The sequence below is a fragment of the Ricinus communis genome, chromosome 6 (assembly GCF_019578655.1).
Source record: "Ricinus communis isolate WT05 ecotype wild-type chromosome 6, ASM1957865v1, whole genome shotgun sequence".
Taxonomy (NCBI): domain Eukaryota; kingdom Viridiplantae; phylum Streptophyta; class Magnoliopsida; order Malpighiales; family Euphorbiaceae; genus Ricinus; species Ricinus communis.
Genome location: NC_063261.1, coordinates 14,607,837 through 14,614,590, shown reverse-complemented (window position 1 = coordinate 14,614,590; position 6,754 = coordinate 14,607,837). Strand labels below are relative to the sequence as shown.

Sequence of the window (6,754 nt, the reverse complement as noted above, 5' to 3'; positions counted from 1 at the left end):
CATTTTTCTAATATTGCAGTTGATTTTGAATTAAAATCTGGTTTAATTCACTTACTCCCTTCTTTTCGTGGATGTGCAGGTGAAGATCCTCATAAACACTTGAAAGAATTCCATATTGTATACTCCGGAATGAAACCACATGGTGTGACCGAAGAGCAAATAAATCTTAGAGCTTTCCCCTTTTCTTTGAAGGATAAAGCAAAGGATTGGCTCTATTATCTACCTTCCGGTTCAATAACAACATGGAACGAGATGAAAAGATTGTTCCTCGATAAGTTTTTCCCTGCAACGAGAGCTGCCAACATCAGAAAAGAAATTTGTGGCATAACACAGTTCACTGGAGAAACGTTGTATGAATATTGGGAAAGGTTCAAGCAACTGTGTGCTAAATGCCCACATCATCAAATCTCTCCGCAACTCCTAATCCAATATTTCTATGAAGGATTATTGCCAATGGATAGGAGTATGATTGATGCAGCAAGTGGTGGAGCTTTGGTAGATAAGACGCCTGAAGAAGCCAAGCAATTAATTTCAAATATGGCTGAAAATTCTCAGCAATTTGGTACAAGGGCTGATGGAGCTACAAGGCGAGTTAATGAGGTAAGCACTAAAAATCTTGAAAATCAAATTTCTGATTTAACTGCTTTGGTTCGTCAAATGGCTGTAGGGCAATTACAAATGGCAAAAGTCTGTGGAATATGTTCGTTGCAAGGACATCCCACCGATATGTGTCCAACATTGCAACAAGACTCCATGCAAGAAGCTAACGCTCTAGGCGGATTTACTGGTCAATCTCAAAGGAAGTATGACCCCTTTTCTAATCATTACAATCCTGGATGGAGAGATCACCCGAATTTGAGCTATGGGAACCAAGGAGGACAACAAAAGTATCCTTCCCAGAATTTCAATAGACAACCTCAAGCTTCTAATTCAGGTATGTCCTTGGAAGATATTGTTCAAAATCTTGCTAACAATGCTCTTCAATTTCAACAGGAAATAAGGTCAAGCATTCAGAGTTTAGGCAATCAAATTACTCAACTGGCTACGTCGATTAGTAAATTGGAGGCTCAAAATTTTGAAAAACTACCTTCACAACCAGAGATAAATCCAAAGGAGAATGTTAGTGCAATTTTTCTTAGAAGTGGAAAGGAGATTTCTTCAGGGTCGATTCCACTTAAGAAAAGTGAACCGAGCAAGGAAAAGGAAGAAGAAGAAGCTTCCTCTAAAGCATCATGTAGGGTAAAATTCGATCCTCCTCTATCTCTTTCATCTTACACTCCATTACCTCCTTTTCCTAGCAGATTAGCTAAGCCAAAAGAAGATGAGCAAGAAAATGAGATCCTGGATACATTTAGGAAGGTGGAGATAAATATCCCATTATTGGATGCTATCAAGAAAATTCCTAAATATGCAAAGTTCTTGAAGGAATTATGCACAAACGAAAGAAGGATGAAGGAAAAGGAGAAAGTGGTGGTAAGTAAGAATGTGTCGACCATCTTGCAAAAGAATATGCCCGAAAAATGCAAGGATCCAGGTATGTTTTCATTACCTTGTGTTATTGGTAATACAAAAATTGAGTGTGCCATGTTAGATTTAGGAGCTTCCATTAATGTCATGCCATTTTCTATCTATCAAGAATTGAAACTAAATAACTTGCAAAAGACTGGTGTAATGATTTAATTAGCTGATCACTCTTATATTCATCCCCTTGGAGTTGTTGAAGATGTTTCAGTGCAGGTTAATGAGCTCATATTTCCTGTCGACTTTTACATTTTGGAAATGGATGGTAATTCCTCATTAAAATCAGCTTCGATTTTATTAGGACGACCATTCATGAAAACTGCTAAGACAAAGATTAATGTAGATGAGGGTACTCTCTCCGTAGAGTTTGATGGAGAGATTGTTAAATTTAATATTTTCGATGCAATGAAATATCCTAATAATTTACATTCTCTTTGCCATATTGATGTAATTAATCCAATTGTGCAGGAAGTATGTGCAAAAGAAAATATTAGTAATGAGCAAGTATTAGATGCACAATCTAATTTAGAAGTGGAAATTAGAAGCTTGGATTCAGATAAAATTTTCAAACTGAATGGTCATAGATTAAAGATCTTCCATGAGGGTGAAATTGCTTTATGTTCTATTAGTTTTCCTTTGGATCACTTCGCTTATTTGGATGACTCAAATATTTTATCATTCCATCGAGCATAACGACGTTAAACAATTGCGCTATTGGGAGGCAACCCAAATACTTGCTTTATTTTTATTATTTTTATTATTATTATTATTTTTTTCTTTCACTTAGTTTATTTTATTTTTAGTTTTTAGTTATTAATTTCTTTTAAAAAAGAAAAAATTATTACAGAAGCTCGCTTCTTACAAGGCATGACCACGCCTTGTTCCAAGCTGTCTTCTGTTTTGTTTTGCAAAACTGCACAAAAAAAAAAATTCAAAAAAATTACAGAAGCTCGCTTCTTACAAGGCGTGACCACGCCTTGTTCCAAGTTGTCTTCTGTTTTGTCTTGAAAAACTGCACCAAAAAAATTACAGAAGCTCGCTTCTTACAAGGCGTGACCACGCCTTGTTCCAAGTTGTCTTCTGTTTAGTCTTGAAAAACTGCACCAAAAAATTACAGAAGCTCGCTTCTTACAAGGCGTGACAACGCCTTGTTCCAAGCTGTCTTCTGTTTTGTTTTGAAAAACTGCACCAAAAAATTACAGAAGCTCACTTCTTATAAGGCGTGACCACGCCTTACTTCAAACCACTTTTTTTTATTTTTTTTTGTTCTTTTTATTTTTTATTATTATTTTATTTTTTTTAATTATTTTTATTTAATTTATTTAATTTTTTATTATTTAATTTAATTTAATTTAAATTTTTAATTTTTATTATTATTATTTATTTTTGTGCTTAAAAAAAAGAGAGAAAAGAAAAGAGAACGTTTTATTTTGCCATAGCCACCAACGTTTTATTTTCTTTTGCAGCAGCCATCACCAAAACTTTCTATTTTTACTAGGCGGTTCTACTTCCTTTCCCACCATCACCACTCACTATTCAGTATGAATTACTCGCAAATCAGGGGAGTTTCATATTTCTTTTCATTTCTTTTGTGAGCCATTTTCTTTTTGATACATTGAGGACAATGTATAGTTTAGGTGTGGGGAGGAATATGATAGTTACATGATTTTCTTTTCTTTTTCAAAATATTTTTAATGCTTATAATTAGGTATGCTTTAATTCATATGTTCTAATTCTTCTTTTGCAACCTTGAGTTTTATTTTGATAACCTGGAATACCATGTAAGTTAGAAATACATTTTTGGTTTGAATTTCAATGCATGAAAGGGGATAAGCATGATTAGTATTTCTTTAAAACTATCCGAAGGTATCTCATTAATTTATTGATTGAAAAATGCACAAGACTTGATACAAATGTAAACATTCAAGTGAGCTTTTGAGCCAAAGAGCAGTTCATTATATTTTACTCTAATTATTTTTTTTATTGAGTGTTATCAAACTAGTATGATTATTCTAGAACTTGCTTCTGAATTCATATTGAGACCACATTTTTGGATTGATGTTTTAATATGATAAGGGCAATTAGGATTAACCTATTCTTAGACTCTTAAAATACCTACCGTGTTGATTTCTCTTTTAGTTAGCCACTTTGAGCCTATTTTCCATTTTCTTTTTTATTTTTAACACATGTTGTTTAACCCAAGACCTTTCGTTTGCTACCTCTATTTTTCTACCCTTGTCAAGACAAGAAGGGAAGTGTTGCATGGTACAAATGAAAAAAAAGAAGAAGAGACAAAACAAGAAAAAAATAGTGAGAAAAGAAAGTTGATAGTTATTCCTTTCATGAAAGAGGATAATTAGAGAAGTATTCATCAAATATATTGAATTGAATTGTTACATGTTATTTCTCCAAGATTTTTAGTGCTAATATAAAATGTGGGAATAAATCTCAAAGTTTTTGTAGTATGTTTCGTGGATGTGGCATAAGTTATCATGCAAGAATCTAATCTTTTTGTCTTGATAATGAAACATCTCAGCTCTTCCTTTATCACACCATTTCCTAAGCCCCATTACAACCCTTGTAAAGTCCCTTTGATTTTTGCATCTAATTCATGTGTAGTGGTGGAGACTTGATTCATTAGCAAGCTTATGGTAATAACATGCTTTGTTTTGATTCCGAGAGTAAATGCACCCTAAACACTTTGAGAGTATTGAGTGAAACCATGTGAGGGTGTTAAGTCTCGTTGCTTTGATTTTGATGAATTATTAAGATACCTGTTCTTTTTATAAAATTTATCCTATGAGTGCTAATCTCTTGATTGTCATTATTATTCAACTCATTAATGTATGTTTAATTTATTTGGTATTTGAGGAGATTAAAATAGATGAAAGGAAGGTTAAAAGGAGAATTGGTATGTTGAATTGAGGTATGCTTGAGGACAAGCATAAATTAGGTGTGGGGAAATTTGATAGGTCAAAAATAGTTATATTTATTGTGTTTAATTCCTTTGCGATTTGGTTGAATAATGTACTTAATTATGAAAATTATGTTTATTCTAACTTAGGTGATGAAATATCAAGGATGGAGCAAAATCTAGCCTAAAGACATGTTTTAAGTCATCATTTTGTCAAAAACAAAGTCTTTTGGAGGAACTGCAGAAATCTGTGCAGAAGACTACTGTCAACAAGGCGTGACCACGCCTTGCATCCCATGAGCTGCTAAAAGATGTGAAAGAGAGCTTCGAAATTTTCAGAGATTAATTTGTGGTGGACCTATCCCTAGTTAATCTCCTTTATTTTTGGAAGTGTTGGATTAATAGAACTTTCTTCCATGTATTTAGGGTTTTAATTTATTTAGATCACTTTTAATCTTATCCTTTCTTATAGGGATAAGATTAAATAGGAAGCTTATTTCTTTTTTATAAGGATTCTATTAGGGTTTAGGGTTTTACTTCCTATATAAGGACGACTGGAAGTACCTTGCATTCAGATTCAGATTCAGATTCAGATTCAAATTGATATTCATATTCTTATTTCTTCTTCTACTCTCTACAATTCTTGTGAATTCTTACTCCACCATGAGTGGCTAAGTTTTTAGTTTCTAATTCAAGAGTGAATAAATTTCAATTGTGATTTTGTGAGGCTTTGAGCTTAACAGAATTCTTCTTTAATTCAAGTATTCTTTATTTCTTGTTCTTATTATTTATGAATTATTGATATTGATTGAACTGACGACTCAACTTTGATATTGATTTTTCTATTGCTAAACTTTAAGTTTGTGATCCGTAATTGTCATGAACGATTGACACAAGTAGCAAGGAGCTGGCTCATGTGTGTGTGATTACGGCTTATTCGAATTACATAGCTTGCATGATAGGCTCTAGGGAAATAAAGGAACAAGGTTATTTCAATTGCAGTTATCTCAATTAAATTAATGATGGTTTAGTCATTCTCATTATTCTTAATGCTATCATTAAGTTGATATGGAACGCTATCATGCCCAGTTGACTAATGGTAAGTTTTGATTTGGATGTTGGGTTCGAGTCAATTATATTAGGAGAATTACACTTGTTGCGGCTTTTTCGAATAAGTAGACTAAGTACTTGAATAGAAAAATTAATATTTTAGCCTATGATCATGATTACAATTGGATAGAATTAGCACTCTTAAATTGGAAATTTGTTAAGATTGATTTTTATTTACTATTCAGCCTTCATTATTTTCTGCTTATTTATAATTTTGATTCAAACATTCAAAAACCCCCCCTTTTATTTTACTTTGAGAAGCTATCCACATTGGTTCCCTTGGGATTCGAGCTGGTTTCACTATTTCTACAAGTTAGTTTAGGAAAATCAGTAATTTATTTTGAAGGGCTTCGACAACCCATTCATTACTCTTTTACTATCTGTCTCATATTTCTACCGGTGCACACGCGGTCCTGATGCAACCCATCAGGTGGCATGTTCTACTATCGTTCCATCCCGAGTCAACACGCAATCAATAAAATCATAATGCAGAAAATGAAACATATATAAATAGGAAATAAATAAATAATTAAAATATTCAATCATGTAATCAGAACTATTTCGTAAAATCTTGGCATGACACAGTAAACAGACATATGACTTTAACTCACAGTTTTGAAGATCTCCTAGCTCTGCTCCGATGCCTTGGGTGGAGCGAGCCAAACTGACGAATTATCTAATCTGGAAAATAATTCAATCAATAACATTAAAACATCTGACAATTAACCCTAGGCCTAGACTCCTAGGATTGATTGTCTAAAAAATTTCGACTCGGGTAAATTCTACCAAAAAACCAGCAGAACCTCCCGTAAACACGGACGTCTACCCCCCGTATTACGGGTCTAGGACCTGCCAAAAAACACTTCAAATATTCCAACAATTTATTTAATGGGAGTTGGGCCACCACACTATATTATTTTTTCTGACTCCGCCACACAACACAAATCACGATAACTGGCAGACGGTTCGACCATTATTTTAACTAATAACCCTCACATAATTTTTTTCTAATATTCAACACAACAATTAAACACATAATTTTCATTAATGAACTCTAAAATCTACGGGCCAGAGAATTATTGAGACGCTTGATCACTCGGTCGACTCGCCTCCAGCCGTCGGAGTCTGATCGATGATCCAAACGCGCCTATGGACTCGAGGCAACGCACTGATGACGATCCCAGCTTCCGATCTTTCAATCCGACCCTC

General features: G+C 33.8%; 1 non-coding gene across 1 annotated transcript; it reads right to left on the bottom strand.

The window, feature by feature from the left end:
* Nucleotides 1-300: 300 nt before the first annotated feature.
* On the bottom strand, nucleotides 301-407 carry LOC112536281. Its single transcript, XR_003080326.1, has one exon. It is a non-coding gene; the product is annotated as a small nucleolar RNA R71 (small nucleolar RNA).
* Nucleotides 408-6,754: the final 6,347 nt, after the last annotated feature.